Source organism: Suncus etruscus, chromosome 16 (assembly GCF_024139225.1).
Source record: "Suncus etruscus isolate mSunEtr1 chromosome 16, mSunEtr1.pri.cur, whole genome shotgun sequence".
Taxonomy (NCBI): Eukaryota; Metazoa; Chordata; class Mammalia; order Eulipotyphla; family Soricidae; genus Suncus; species Suncus etruscus.
Genome location: NC_064863.1, coordinates 46,809,360 through 46,826,535, shown reverse-complemented (window position 1 = coordinate 46,826,535; position 17,176 = coordinate 46,809,360). Strand labels below are relative to the sequence as shown.

The 17,176-nt window shown below is 37.7% G+C and overlaps 1 protein-coding gene across 3 annotated transcripts in view; it reads right to left on the bottom strand.

Annotated features, from left to right (window-relative positions):
* Positions 1 to 17,176, bottom strand: part of CRACD (capping protein inhibiting regulator of actin dynamics) — a 257,979-nt gene that overhangs the window by 79,111 nt on the left and 161,692 nt on the right. The window lies entirely within an intron of this gene.

The window sequence follows — 17,176 nt, the reverse complement described above, 5'->3', positions numbered from 1 at the left end:
ACTGCTAGCAACTACATAAGTATGCTAATTGTAGGGTCCTTTTTCTTAGGTCCATATTTTTAGTCATTCAACAATTATATTGTTTTGCCATTATGAGCAAGTACCAAGATAGTCACAATGCAAAATAGGAAGTAACATGTCCCATTTGCAGGGTATCGTTTCAAGGAGAAAATGATAATTTGAAGAAAGGAACCATATCTAGATGAGGAAAGATTTCAGGTAGAAGAGAAAAATGAATTGATATTTTTGGGGGTAGGGGGTTCATGCCCAGCAGTGCTTAGGGTTTCTCCTAGCTCTGAGCTCAGGAATCATGTCTGGTGGGCTCAGGGGAGTTCTAGGGATTGAACCTGGGTCATTCACATGTAAGGCAAGCACTCTACTTATTATATTATCTCTCAAAGCCCAGGTGAATGATTTTTAAAGAAATATAAAACAGGAAATGTTCAGAAACAAGGAGAGTTTTTTTGTGTGATGAGCACACAAAGAACTAAAGGTAGGACATGTGGAGGGTGAGGAAGGAGCAAGTACTTTGAAGGGAACTGAGAGAGAAGAGCTACCAGATTTGGGGACCAGATTTATGGGAGGGCAGGACACAGACTAAATAAATACTGGGCATGTGGGAAATATGGTTAGACTCACGTATGGTCAGTAAAGTTAAACAAGAAGAGTGGTCAGGGCAGACACAGGGGTCCTTGAAGCCACTTCCAGGCAGGTATTAAGCATTCAGCTAGTGGTCTATGATCTACAAAAAAGGGATTCCAAGGAAAGAGCAGGGGCAGGAAGCTCTTCCAAATTTCATAGAAGTGACCAATTAGCAGTAAGTACAAGTTATTTCAGAATTCTAGAAAGCAAGAATCTCACCAGTATTATATCCCTTCCTACCTACATTTTTTTAAAAGTGTCAAAAGAATTTGTGTGTGTGTGTGTCTGTGTGTGTGTGTGTGTGTGTAGGATATCGCTGAACTATATAAAATTCTAAACATGTTAACCAAGTATTAATCGACAAATACTGTATTTAAACTATCATTTTATAAATACATTCCATATTTTATAAACCAGTATTGGCTTTGATAACTTCTGAGAATTCTCTTTACTATTTTCTCACTTTGAAATATGTTAACAATAAATATATGGGAATTAATGAATATTCCTCACTTTTTAACGGTTTCTTCTCAGAGTCTACCCATTTGTTTGTTTAATTTTACTCTCTGGGGAATTTCATCTTCTAATCCTTTGATCAATCTGTCTGTTTCCAAGAGTTCTTTTTTATTCTAATAAGCAGCATCTCATTCTTTGTTCATGCATGCAGCAGCTTCCTTTATCTCTCTGTGGTTTTAACTCTCCTTTCTTTGAAGTATTCACTTCTGATTCATCTGAGTTCCTGTTTCCTCTTTCTTCTCTGCTTTTCACATTGGAAGCTTTCATCAAATGGTCAGTGCTCTTAGTTTCCCATTCATATTGAAGCATGAAGGAACTGACTGGAAATGTAGGCTAAGGACTGGTAGGCTTCACTTAAGAGTATTTGGGCAAAAAGCCAGTTAGTTCATTTTATTAGACATACTGTATGAGTAAGGTTACAAGGCTAAGCTCTTGCTACAAAGAACCCCCAACCCCCAAATACAGTAACTCAGACAAATCAGCAGTTCCTTTCCTTCTAACAGCCATAGTTGACAGGAGATTCTGATACAGGCTACTGAAGCTCTTCCTATTCGGCTGTCCCACTGGGGTCCCCCGGGGGTCTCACACTAATTTGCATGGTGGCATCTCATCAACCTTATGAGGAAATTTGGTAGAAATTTGGGCACTTGAGGGAAATTTGGCAGAGATTTAAGGGCATAAGAGGGAGTGAAGGGAGGTGGTGAAGATTTATGAGCATAGAGGCCAGAATCACCAGAGCAAAGCAGCCAGAGCAAAACACAGTTCTGCACAAAACCCTTTATTCTTCACAGCCATATTAGCTTAACTGCAATTTAGCTTATGTAAGCCCATTTGCTTGCTTCTGCAGCTGAAGACATAAAAGAGGAGTGGACCCTTCGTTCGGGACCCAGAATTGCCAGAGTTACTCTTGAACTCTTGGTTTGTGCAAATAAACCAATTTCTTTTCCACCTTCTTTGGGCTATACTCTCACTTTCTCTAGTGTCATCCATCCCTCCCCTAGAAGGGACCAAGAGGAAGGAGAGACAAACTGGTTTCCTTTAAGAAAGTGAAATAGGCGCCCCGGAGAGATAGCACAGCGGCGTTTGCCTTGCAAGCAGTCGATCCAGGACCAAAGGTGGTTGGTTCGAATCCCGGTGTCCCATATGGTCCCCCGTGCCTGCCAGGAGCAATTTCTGAGCAGACAGCCAGGAGTAACCCCTGAGCAATGCCGGGTGTGGCCCAAAAACGAAAAAAAAAAAAAAAAAAAAGAAAGTGAAATAGGGCCAGGGATGTGGCAAACCTTATGCCTTTGCATGTTTTGGAGCTGAGAGAATAGTAGGAGAAGGGAGGAGAGCAAGAAGGGAAGAAAGAAGGAAAAGGGATATAATTATAGAAAAGAGAAAGAAAATTATAAATAAAGTAGAAGCTACAGACATCACTGACATAAATTTGGTATGTGTTCACCCCTCACTGCAAGGGGCCTGAAAAAAGCTATCTAAAGCTAGGTAGCCATGTTCCTTGCCAAAACTTTCTTTTGGAGGAAAAAGGTGAATTGGAGAACAGGTATTTGAGGGACCACAGAGCCTCCTCTAAGTCAGGCAGTCTCAATAGTTGCTACCTCAAGGACATGCACTGACTAATGGTGGAAACTCCCACTTCCTAGCTTGCACATAGAAATTCACCATCCTGTACAGATTAGGGTCCTCTCTCTCTCTCAGCCTCTGTGTCTGGCAGCCAAGAATTTGGTGTCCTTCTGTTTGCATCTCCCTAGAGTGTCAGCTTCTAAATTGAGTGAGGGTCTGGTGAGTATCCATCAGAATGGGTTGAAGAACTGGTATGCTGCTGCCCTAAAACAACATGTTAGACTGTCTTCAAAAATTCCTATTTCATTTCTGGGAGTTAATGTATACCACCTGTGCTCAGATGCTACTCCTGGCTCTGCACCTCAAGGGTCACTCCTGGAGGTGCTGTGGAGAGGATCATATGTGATGCTGGGGATTGAACATGGCAGGGCTGATTGTATAAAAGGTAAGTGATTTAATCCCAGTACAATCTCTCTAGTTCTAAAATGCCTTTTGTTTGTTTGTTTTTGTTTTTGGGCCACACCCAGTGACTCTCAGGGGTTACTCCTGGCTATGCTCTCAGAAATCGCTCCTGGCTTAGGGGACCATATGGGATGCCAGGGGATCAAACCATGGTCTGTCCTAGGCTATTGTGGGCAAGGCAGATCTGGCCCATAAAATGCCTATTTTTGGCCTTACAGTCTGCTTTGACTTCTGGGTTTTGAAGGGGATCTTTAGATTGCAGAACTGTAGACAAATGAATTTGAGCTTCATGTTCCCTTTTTAATCCTCTGCCACTTTTAAATCCAGAAACTTGAGTTCAGGGTTACAAGTTTCTCCTAACATCACCAATGATTAGGCCTGCATTTCAGGTTCTTTTTATTTTTTTTTCCATTATTTAGGGAACTTACAAAAGAAGAAGAAAGTAAAAATGGCTTTAATATCTGAGACTGAAAATGCATTTCTTTCTTCATCTGTATGTGGCACTATTACTTGAAATTCTATCTGAAGTCAAAAATACCCATCTGCTTAAAATAAGTTTTATTTTTCCACTCATCCTGGGTGGGCAGACTCACAATTTCCACAAAGAAACCACTAATTGTATTTCATTTTAAAATTATCTTGAAAAGGAAAATTTATAATGATACCCAAGACTTTACCACTGTGCAGTCATTTCCACCTACCCCCAAATCAATATTGAATCTCTACCTCCTTTGTCAAATGACCTCTATAAGTCCTAGAAACCTGCACAGGAAAAGCTAGTTTCTGGTTCTTGTGTTTTTCCATAACAATTCTGTAGCATTCAAAATTATTGGTAGTGCCCTATAACATGAAAGGATTTTGTTGTTGCCATTATTGTTTGGCTTTTGGGTCAAACCTGGCAGCTCACAGGGCTTACTCCTAGATCTGTCCTCAGGAATCACTTGTGGACTATATGTGGTGTTGGACATCAAACCTGGGATGGTCATAGGCAAGGAAAGTGCCCTGTCCACTATACTATCGTTCTAACAGAAAATATTGTAAAATATGTAAATATAAGATGGTTTTCATTATTTGGGGGGAAACAACTCTATATGTGTGTCTCTATATATGTGGAAAAAAATTTGCCATGGAAGAGCTGGAATTGCTTTCATTTTTCTTGTTCAGACTAGGCTAGATAACACTTCTTTGGTGTTTTTCTGTGACTAACTCCTACTACTCCTGAAAACTTATTTCAATGTCAAAGGCTTTAAGAGTTGTATAGAGAAAAGGAGCTATGAGTGTCCAAAGAGCCAGGTTTATACCTTACTTTTATCTCCCTAGCATCTATAAACCATGCTTGGAGCACAAACCTTGCTAGTTATAGGCTGACTGAAAAAGAAAAATTTTCACATCAAAGTGGAAATCAGAGTTCCTCCATGAAATCAGGAGTAGATTAATTGAGTGGAGAAGGCACTTTAATTACTTTTATTCACTCATTCCATCCATAGCTCAATATTAGTTGACCCAAGAATAGAAATCTTTACTCAAATTCAATTAAATGGAATGTCAGAAATAAAAATTTAGCTTGGAGAATGAACCCATTGAATTTTCTGAGTAACTGAAAAAAAAAGATGCCTATGTTTGTGCTCTGAGTGTTTGAGTCCCAAAAACTATTACTGCAATTGCAAATATTGCAATCAACGAAGTTTTACAAATTAACACAAGTGGGCTGGAGAAATAGTACTGCATGTAGGACATTTGCCTTGTACATCGCCAACCAGGATACAATCTCATATGCTTTTAAAGCACATCCTAGAGTAAATTCTAATTGCAGAGCCAGGGGGTAACCACTGTGCATCACTGGGTGTGGAGAAAGAAAAAAGGAAATAAAGAAGAAGAAAGAAAGAAAGAAAGAAAGAAAGAAAGAAAGAAAGAAAGAAAGAAAGAAAGAAAGAAAGAAAGAAAGAAAGAAAGAAAGAAAGAAAGAAAGAAAGAAAGAAAGAAAGAAAGAAAGAAAGAAAGAAGGAAGGAAGGAAGAAGGAAGGAAGGAAGAAGAAAGAAAGGAAGAAGGAAGGAAGGAAGGAGAAAGAAAGAAAGAAAGAAGGAAGGAAGAAAGAAGGAAGGAAGGAAGAAGAAAGAAAGAAAGAAAGAAAGAAAGAAAGAAAGAAAGAAAGAAAAGAAAGAAGAAATAAGGAAGGAAGGAAGGAAGAAAGAAAGAAGAAGAAAGAAAGAAAGAGAGAGAGAGAGAAAGAAAGAAAGAAGAAAGAAGGAAGGAAGAAAGAAAGAAGAAAGAAAGAAAGAAAGAAAGAAAGAAAGAAAGAAGAAAGAAAGAAAGAAAAGAAAGAAAGAAAGAAAAAGAGAGAAGAAAGAAAGAAAGAAAGAGAAAGAGAGAAGAAAGAAAGAGAAGAAAGAGAAAGAGAGAAGAAAGAAAGAGAAGAAAGAAAGAAAGAAAGAAAGAAAGAAAGAAAGAAAGAAAGAAAAAGAAAGAAGGAAAAAAGGATACAACCTACAAAACAGAGAGATACTTATGATAACTTTTTGAGATGTAGAGGAACAAGCTGAAGTAACAAAAGACATAACCCAAGAATCTACTATTTATTGTGGGATTTAGGGGTGCACTCCAGTTTCAGGGCTTTCTTTTGATCAGTGATCAGTGATCACTTGCAATGCTTAGGAATCCATTTGAGGTTTTAGGAATTCTTGGGTTGGCCACGTGCAATGTAAGCATATTAATTTATATCTTATCTTTCTGGATTATAACCTATTTTTTATTTTATCACATATTTTGTTTTATTTTATTTATTTATTATTTTGCCACACCTGGTGACCCTTATGGGTTATGCCTGGTATGCACTCAGAAATCTTTCCTGGCTTGGGGGACTATATTGGATGCCAGGGATCAATGGTTTTAAAATATCTAGTAAGGAGCCGGCACTAGATATTTTAAAATCATTTTTATTTAATTACTAGAATTTACAATATTACTATGAATACATCATTCCAATGCACAATCACTTCACTTAATAGATGAAGTGAAGCTATCATTATTGACAAGATAGTTGCAAATAAAAGTTATTGTTATCCAATTATTTGTACCTAATGTTTATTTTGTTACTAATAATATTTTATCAATTAATTTATTTTTGCTTTGGGGTCACACCCAGACTTATTTATGGTTCTGGCCCTGAGCTCAAGGATTATTCCTATCAGGGCTCAGGCAACCATATGTAGTGCCAACTTGATTAGCTACGTGCAAGGCAAGTGCCCCACCCATTGTACGACTGCTTTACCCCACTGCTTTAAAATACATTTAAACTATAAATCTTTATTCATTCATGTTTTCAGTTTTATTTAAAGCACCTGACTTATAATAGTGCCGGTCATAGGGTTAATAATGTTTATTATGTTTATAGGTCTTTAAATACAAATGCATTGATACTGAGTACAAAAAATAACCCTAACATAATAATTCTATTCATCACTGGTTCATGCCTGACTCTCTTTAAATTGTGACTCATAAAAGGCTATTAAAGCTAATCAGTTGCTTATTTCTTTTTGTAAATAATCATATTTAATAAATTACACATTGCCATTTCACTTAACAACCATTATAGGTAAATCATAGTCAAATATTATCTAATATTTTTCTGTTCAATGATGGACAAATAGATCATGGTCCCCACTGGTAGCACCATACAATCTAAGAGTAGATTAGATTATACCAAGCCAGCTTGTGTAATTACATTCTATGACATTTCTGCAACCCTGAAATTGCCTCCTGATCCATTTCTCAGATCATATCCCTGTTATTCAGTGAAGCATGACTGCATGTATATATCATTTTACCTCCAGGTCATAGATTTAGATTTAACTTACATTTTTCTAAGAGCTGGATCATAACTCATTTGACCTTTTTCTCTCTCTCATTAATGTACATTTTGGTTGTTCCAGCTTTTTCTTTTGACGTGCTACAAGCAATACTAAAATAAATGTTTTGGTTCATAAATCTTTAGCCCTGATACTTTTATCTCTATAACATAAATTCCAAAGATTGAGACTACTGGGTCAGTGTACATTTAAATTCTAATGTCATTGCTAGACTCCTTTCCAAAATGTAAGAACAATTCAAATTCCTACTAGCAATGTGGGATATTTCCCTGACTCTCACCAATCAAAGATTTTCTCCCTGACACTTTGTTTCTGATTCTATTCCCTCACATAGAAAATTATCTCAATGACACACAATTTAAATATAGACATTGATTTAAGATTTAAGCCACATGCATGCATTACAAATATTTTTTTATATAACTTGAAAAACAAAAGTTTTACATATTTTTAAATTTTGATTTTGGGCCACAATCAGCAGTTCTTAGGGCATACTCCTGGTTCTATGCTCAGGGGTCACTTCTGACAAGACTTGGGGAAGCATATGGAGCACTGGGATTAAACCTGGCTTAGCCATGTGCAAGGCAAGAGCCCTCCTACCTGCTATGCTATATCTCAAGCCCAAGTTTTACATTTCTTATGGTAAAACTTCAATTTTTTACTCCTCTGTTTACTTAGATTGATATATTGCCAATGATTAGCATTTGTGGATATAGGAGTAGCTAAATTTCTACAGGATGATCCTTTTTACACTACACACCCTATTTATGACCTTCAATTAATAATTTGCTCCCATGGTCCAGAAAGGCTGGATATTTGTATTACTGTAAATTCTAGACAAAAAAAACTAGTATGATCCTTATTCAAAAAGAGCAATTTCATTCCTCAAAAAAAAAAAAAAAAAAGCTCTACTAATGGAGAGGTGAGCCAATATTTAATAAGCCTACAAACTACAACACATGCTAATCTATTTCTTGTTCCTTCATAGAATTGAAAAACGACCTTCAGAAAACTACTTTTCTCTCAATATCTCATAAAAGCAAGTTTCTACATCCAAGAATAACTGTTCTCAAGCAGAGCCTTTTAGTGGCTTATAAAAATCCAGGTAGCTGCAGGTTGGAATGTACTTATATATTTTTTGATAAAAAACCTTGATTTGATAAATATACCATTAAAAAAAAACTTCTTTATTTAAGCACCATGGTTACAGAAATGTTAAGAGTTGGGTTTCAGTAATCGAATGTATACCACCCTTCACCAGTGTAACTTTCCCGCCACCAATGTTTCCCCATTTCCCTCCTCCCCCACCCCCTGCCGTCTTCAGGACAGGCATTGTATTTCTCTCTCTATCATTGTCATGGTAGTTGTTAGTGCAGTTAGTAGCTACTCTTTGTGGTACGCTTCATATGGGCTGGTCCTTCTGCTCTTCATCTCTATTGTCTATGGATATTATTACCATATTGTCTTTAATTTTTCTTAAATCCCACAGATGAGTGAGACTATTCTATGTCTATCCCTCTCCCTCTGACTCATTTCACTCAACATAAGTCTACATGCCTATTCATGTATCGGAAAATTTCATGTCTTCATTTTTCCTGACAGCTGCAGAGTATTCTTGTGTAAATGTATCACAGTTTCTTTAGCCATTCATCTGTTGTCAGTCATCTAGGTTATTTCCAGATTCTGGCTATTGTAAATAGTACTGCAATGAACATAGGAAGACAGAGGGCATTTTTGTATTGTTTTTGTGTTTCTAGGGTATATCCCTAGGAGTAGCATTGCTGGATCATATGGGAGCTCAATTTCCAGCTTTTTGAGGAAAAAAGCTGTTTTCCAGAAAGGCTGATCTAGATGGCATTTCCACCAGGAGTGAATGAAATTTCCTTTCTCCCACATCCTTGCCAGCACTTACTGTTCCTGTTTTTTGTGATGTGTGCCAGTCTCTGTGGCATGAAATGATAGCTAATTGTTGTTTTGATTTACATCTCCCTGATGATTAGTGATGTGGAGCATTTCTTCACATGCCTTTTGGCCATCTGTATTTCTTCTTTGAGAAAATGTGTATTCATTTCTTCTCCCTATTTTCTGATGGGGTTAGATATTTTTCTTCTTGTTAAGTTTTGTCTGTACCTTATAAATACACCAAGGTTTACTGCTCTGTGGAATTTGCTCAGAAATGAGTTAATAAGAGGTCTTGTATTTTTTCCCTATTGTATTTTTCTGAACCCATAATCACACATTTTTATCTATCTGATGAAAAGAGGGTACAACATTTTATTGATTCTAAAATTCCGAGTTTTCAAATGCCTTAAAAGTCTATTTTATCAAAATTAATACAGAGGTCCTTGTTTTGTTCAATGTCATTTTGTTCCAATAACCATGGGGTGGGGTTCAAGTCAATTGGAGCAAAAGGAATTACTTTAAGAACCTCCTTTTTTGTTTTTGTTTTTTTGGGGAGAACACCCAGTGATTCTCAGGGGTTACTCCTGGCTCTGCGCTCAGAAATCGCTCCTGGCTTGGGGGACCATATGGGACGCCAGGAGATCAAACTGTGGACTGTGCTAGGTCAGATGCTTACAAGGCAAACAGCCTACTGCTGCGCAACTGCTCAGGCCCCACTGTTTTACTTAAAGTCAGTTTCCAAGAATCTACTGACAACCCTAAGTAAGGACTGACTTTGTAGAAATAGTCAAATTGTTGAAAAGTTCCCCTAACTACAAGACCTCTGTGTAAAATTGGGGGTAGGCATACAGCAATATTTATTTCATTTCCTATTAGCATCTTGGAGAAAATTAAGGCACTCCCTGGGCTTCAACAGCACAGTAAGGAAACTTCCAAGTCAATTTTCACAAGAAGTCTTCTACAGAAGTTACAATTATCTACTAAAACATTTCCACTTCAGTCACCTAAGTTACAATAAATTTTGTTGTGAGTCCCCTTGGGCCCTATTGTTCTTTCATCCAATTAAGCTTTGCTTACTTTCCTTTATTTACCTATGTATTTATTTTGTATTATTTATCCTGCATTGTATCAAACTATAGAGTTCGCAGATGCAAGGCAAGTGCTCTACCACTGAGCTATATCTCTGAACCCAAATTTTGTTGATTTCTTATAATTTATTAATTTAGCAACCATTAATTATACAACTACTGTATACATTTAAACTGTGGTAAAATACACATAACATAGAATTTTCCATTTTACTCCTTTCTAAGTGTACAGCTCAGCAGCACTGGGTTCATTCATATTGTTGTCTGATAACACCCTTCCCCACCCCACTTTCTTCTCCAGAGTCTTTCCATCTTCCTGACCTGAGACTTGGTGTCCCACACTCCTACACTAAATAGGGACTCCCTATATTGTCTCCTGCTCCTCCAGGTTTCAACAACCACCATTCCCCTTTTCATTTTTATGAGTTTGACTATAACAGGTATATTATCTTTTCATAGTGGGCTTCTTTCAGTAAATTATCAATTTTTATTCATGTTTTATCAGGTTTTAGAATTCCCTTTTTGGGGGGAAGCTTCAAATGGCTGTGTTTAGGGCTTAGTCCTAGCCCTGTGCTTGAGGATCTCACTCTAAGCAGTTTATAGAGGACCATATAGGGAACTGGGGGAGTCAAACCAGGGTTGGCCACATACAAGGCAAGTGCCCTACCTTGTCAAGCATACTGCCCTGCCTATTAACTATCTCTCCAAGTTCTCCTTCCTTTTTTCAAACTGAATAATATACCATTATGTATATATGCAACATTTTGTTGACCTATTCTTGTTACTTAACTTGTATCCATATTTGGATTTACTATGATAATGCTACTGAGGCAGGGATGTATGAATAGCTGTTTATGACCTTGCTTTCATTTCTTCTGGGAAGCTATTCAGAGGTGGAATTACTGAAGCATCTGGTAATTTAATTATCTTTCCACAGTGGCCATATAACATTTTCATCAATGCATCTGATAGTTATTTCTCCACGTCCTTACCAACATTTGTTTTTGTTTTTGCCTTTTATTTTTGTTTAGCATTATAGTAACAATCCTAATGGTCAATAAGTAGTACTTGCTGCAGTTTTAATTTACATTTCCCTAAGAAATGTGATGTCGAACATAGTTTTGGATACTTATGACCATTTGCATATCTTCTAGAAATACCTACTTACTTAGCTCATTTTCACTCATGTTTTTTTTCTGTTGCTGTTTCTGACATTTTTAGCTTCTTTATATATTCTAGTTAACAATCTATCATGTATTTGACTTGCAAAGTATTTTCTCCTCTTCTGTTACTCCCCCCTGCACAAAAAGTTTCTGATTTTTAAAGTTTGATAAAGTTCCATTTATCTTTTATTTCCTTTTGGGGAGGGGATGGATGGCCTACATTCAGCAGTGCCCAAGGGCTACTGGTGGTGTTCAGAAATTATTCCTGGCAGGATTGGGGGACCATATGGGATGCCAGAGATGAAACCCAGGTCAGATACATGCAAGTCCAACATCCTACCCACTGTATTACTGCTCCAGCCTCAGCCCCCCCCCAAGTTACATTTTTAATGTAATCTAATAAAATTACTTTGTAACTAAGCTTTAAATAGATGGGTCACCACATAAAAATGAAGATACAGGGCCCAGAGAGATAGCACAGCGGCGTTTGCCTTGTAAGCAGCCAATCCAGGACCAAAGGTGGTTGGTTCGAATTCCAGTGTCCCATATGGTCCCCCGTGCCTGCCAGGAGCTATTTCTGAGCAGACAGCCAGGAGAAACCCCTGAGCACCGCCGGGTGTGACCCAAAAACCAAAAAAAAAAAAAAAAAATGAAGATACAAAAGTTCATAGCACTATTTTTTTTGTTTGTTTTTGGACAATATCCGGTGATACTCAGAGTTACTCCTGGCTATGAGCTCAGAAATCACCCCTGGCTTGGGGGACCATATGGGATGCCAGAGGATCCAACCACGGTCTGTCCTAGGTCAGCGTGCACAAGGCAAATGCCCTACCACCTGCGCCACCATTCCGGCCCCATAGTTCATAGCACTATTATGGGTAATAGTTTAAATAGAAATATTCAAATGTCAAAAAAAAAGAAATATTCAAATGTCCACAATTAATGGATATAGAAACAAAATGGAGCATATATCCAAACCATGCAAAACTGTTCAGCCATAAAAAAGAATGAAGTGTTTATTGATACTATAATATGGTGATCCTTGAAAACATTATGAGAGAGTTAGTAACCCAAGGTCAGAATTTTATAATCCTACTTGTGTGATGTCATGGTAAAGACAAAAGTAGAGATCAATAATTCCTAGGAATTACTGGAGGAGGAGAATGAGGATGGTTTACTAATGGACACTGATTTGTCCTTGTTGATTGGTGGTGATGGGCCTTCCAAGCACTACTCAGGGAGTCCAGTAGTCACTCTCGGTGACTCTGACCCAGATGTCTGAGCTGGATGGTTCAAGTTTAGGATTAGTGATTTAGCACTACTAGAACTTGGGAATGCTATGGGGTTAGGGGCCCCACCAGAGCCATGCTTCATGAAGACCATTAGGTGCTGGAGATCAAATTTGAAGTCTTACACATACCAGAGCTAAGTACCAGCCCTTTGAGCTATTGCCTGATTCTACAGTGATGAAAAACTTCTAAAATTAGAGAGTGGTAATGAATACATGATACTATGTACTAAAGATCTTTGGATTGTAGACTTGAAGAGAATGTGAATTATTTTAATAAAAACTATGCAATAAGTTTAAAAGCTACGAGGACCAGTAGCTTTTTATATATAAAATGAATTGTATTTTTCGGACTGGAGAGAGTAAACTCTTGCTTTGAATGCAGCTAACTTTGGTTCTATCCTTGGTACTACATGTAATCCCCCAAGCACAAAAACCAAAAGTAAGTCCCTGAGAACCATCATCTGTGGTCTGCACTCTCCCCTAAGTCAATTGTATATTAATGTAATAACAATAAGGAATTGGAAATAGAAATTATGAAAATAGCATCATTTTTTAAATGGCATACTTAAAAATAATTCTGACAACAGATGTGAAAGTGAGATAGCCTGACAAAACACAAAGCAGTAACAAGAGAAGTAATAGATGACCTAGATAATTGGAGAGATGTATAATATTCACATTTAGGAGATTCAATATGTCTTTTTTTTTTTTTTACAAAACTGGCCAATAACAGAAAACAGTGCCAATAAAAATCTCATCAGGTTATTTTTGTTGTTGAAACTGATATATTCTAAAATTTATTTGGAATTAGAAATTATAAAAATCTAGGTTTGTGAAAATTACTTTTTGGAGATTAAACAACTGGTAGTAGAGATATACTACAGTAGGTAAGACATTTGTCTTGCATGTAGCCAACCTGCCAACCAGCATCACATATGGCCTCTAACCCCTGTCAGGAATGAGTCCTGAGTGCAGAGCCAGGGGTAAGCCCTGAACTCTACCAGGTATGGCTCCATCCAAAACATAACACAAGATCGATATATGCCATAATTAAAATGAATATGTACTAATCATATATATAAAGGATTTTACAAAAATATAGTTTTAAATTATGGTAACTAAGTAATAAGAAAACAGTTCACAAAATTCAAAAATGAGGAAAATTAAATAAACGTTCCAAGGTATAAAAAATGGTAACTAGGCATATAGAACAATGGTCAGCAAAATTATGAAAAAAAAAAACATTAAAGTACAGTGAGAAACCTCTGTAAATGTATCACATTAGACAATAAGGACTGAGAGCCAGTGGGCAGCAAGGATGTGTAGGGACTGGTTTTTTTATGCTGCTGGTAGAAATTCTAGTTTGGAAACACTCGGAAGTTTCTGGAAAAATTAGGCTGGGATTGGAGAGATAGTACAGGGGTTATAACATCTACCTTGCACACAGCCCACCCTGGTTTGTATCCCAACATTGCTTATGATCCCCCTGAGGGTCACTATGAGTGACTCCTGAGCAGAGTGTGTCAGGAGTAGCCGCCTACTACCATACACTGCCAGGTATGGCTCAACATTACCCCCCACCCACCACATATACACATACACAACATTAAGAAAGCATACCCTACTGAATAGTCAGGATTAAAACTGTGTGTGTTAAAATACCATAAAGCACAGAAGAAATTAACTTGGAGTGAAAATAAACAAGTGTGACAATGATTTTAAATGGAGAATTTGTTTCTCTATTTCCAATATACTCTAGGTCTACCAACTTTATTACATTTTTGCATATATTTAGTCCAAATCCCCTAATAGAAGACAATTTTAATGTATAGAGATATGTCCTTTTCCAATCTACAAGGAATTTAGTGAACATTTGTTGAAGGATGGAAACAGAATTCTAAATCACACATCAAGTACATTCCTATGCATGTTCATCAACTTTGTGGCAGTCAGACTCAAAAAAGCAGTGTTGGGAAGTATAAAAGAACTCATTTGGATCACTTGCTTTCAAAACATTTTTAGCCTTTATTTGAAGTTTTAGATGGAATTAAAATATATAAAAGCAAAAGGCTTGGAGTACTTGGAAGATGGTCTTGGGAGTCAAAGTCCAATTGAGGGAACTCTCAGTGGTCTGTGTGGTAAGACTTTTTTAAGAGTCATATTTGAAAATCAACGATCCAATTCAATCCATTCATTTTCTAGAAAAGGCAGCTAAAGCAAGGCCACAAAGCCAGTTAGCTAGAGAACCAGATTTTTTTTAAAACTAGGATTCTAATCTTTTCAAACACATCACTTCTTTTCAAGTGCATTCAATGTGATGTCTTGAATTACATGAACAATGGCTCCCACCCAGACTAGCAGAGATGGACAGCAGGGCCCAGAACATCTTTCTAAATCAAACAACTGATATATACTGCTTTTAAGAGGGAAAAAAAGCATGACCACTACCCAAGCTTAATGTACACAGGAAGAGTTGTGCTGCTTTCTGTTTTTTAAATGAAAATGTTAAGGATCATTTTAGTTGGCCAACTTAACCTCCTCAAGTGGCATCAAGGACATTCAACAAAACTATGAAGAGGAAGATTAAAGTTAATCAATAAAGCAGCTGGGGCATACAATAGATTTAAAACCAAAAGCAGGAAGAAGAGCTATACTCAAGACACTTCTTCCTGCCCACGGCAATTAATATGGTGAGCAGATGGGATGAGAAATGGATTGTTTTCAAGTTCTAAGAGGAAGATGAAAGACACAAAGAAATAATAGCAGTAAGAGGACAGTAAGGAAATGCTCCTGGGTATGCTATTTTTCCCCTAAAAGGTATTTTTATTGCTAAGTAGTAATCACAAGTTTTACCCTCTTTGTTTTCCCACTTTATTAAAAAAAATTGAAACAAAAAAATAACTGAGTACTGGAGAAATGGGCAACAAGAAAGACATCACAGACAAACATGTAAGAAAAAGCAATGGGGAATTCTGATACACAGCACTACCCCTGGCTGAGTTTATAAAAAGGCAAGGTTTCTTTTTATTCAGAGTGTAGCACATAGTACTTTTAGAACTGATACTTATAATGATGTGCATAAAGTGGGATTTAAATCAGCAAAGAAGCACCAAAGTATATGTAGAATGATGCTCTCTGGTAGGCAACTGAATTGAGTCTGACCAGGGCATCAAAGTATATGCTAAATGACACTATGTAATGGGGGTTGAATTGAGTTTGGACATTACTCCACCAGACTGGGCCCCAATTTGTGGCACTGTACATGCTCTTCTTTCTCATCACTGCTACTGAAACAAGCTGCTCCAGTGTCACCTTTACCTGTTCAACTAATTCTGCTCATACTAGCACATACCTCTGCCATCTCTGTCACATCATCACTAGTTCTGAGACTCATGGGGGACATTTTGTGTGGAGGGAGACATCTGGGTATGCTCAGGGGTTACTCCTGGCTCTTCACTCAGGAATTAATCCTGGCAGGCTTGACCATATGAGATGCTGGGGACTGGACCAGGATCAGCTGTGAGCAAGGTAAGTGCTCTACCTGTTGTGTTATGGCTCCAGTCCCCTCAAGGGCAACTTAATATATAATTTTCAGAATATTTTCAAAACAAATGTTCTCCTTTCACTCTTTTGCCATTAGATATTCCCTCTATTCTCCAAATTCCACAGCCTCAGTGGGGGTAATTCTGGCTCCTCCTAGCCTGATCTCTGCCATGTTCCTCCAATCACACTAGGTGTTTGCTCAAAGCAACACTCTCACCTAGAGTGTTTAAAGGCTTAGCCCAGTATCTGGCAAATGTTTTCCACCTAAAGCAAATCATGCAATGCTGCTCGAGCCCTGCTTTGCTGAGGAAATCAGGCCACTCTAGCATGGCCAGGGGTCCTTCACGGTCATACCCAGCAGGTTTTAAGGGATTTTGGGTACAGCACATGCCAGGCATATGCCCTCAACTCTACTCTCTCCAAGCCCAGATCTGCACATTTAATAGTCTATTATATTCACTGAACAGGCTGTCCTTATTATTGTGTTAATGAAGGGGGAAAAGTCCCTGTGGAAATATTACCCCAAGATCTGCTTTCCATAAAGTTGCAATTTCCAATAGCCATTGATAATGTTAAGTGAGGACTTTCTGTAAAAAGCAAAAACAAAGACATATGAAATGATGTTACACCAAACTAGTTCCATTGCTCTTCAAATAATTATTGCATGTATTGGTCACATTTTTGTTACAAGATCACATTCTTTGATGGTCAAGGGTGATATATATTTTATCAACTGGTCCCAGTGTAGGTATTTGCACAGAGTAGGTCTTAAAAACAAAAGTCAATGATTTCAGTGTCAATTTCAATATGTTGCCTGGTATTGTAAGCCCCCAGTCACTGAAATGATGGGGATCTGGAGGAAAGATATAATTTCAATCTTAGGGAACCCAGAGCTATCAGGAGGTCTGAAAATAGGCATGCAGTGGCTGACATGCAGTACACACCCTAGATCCTTAGAAAGATCTGTTTTAGACTTTAGCCAGGACTGAATGATGGTTCAGTCCCAGGTCATGGAGATCCCAGAAAATGGAGAGAAAGACAGAGAAGTTGGTAATGGAGATCCCTGGTGTGTCCTGTCCTGGGAAAGTTACCTTATGTAACACAGTTTATATGTATGATAAGTAACACACCTGCTTTTA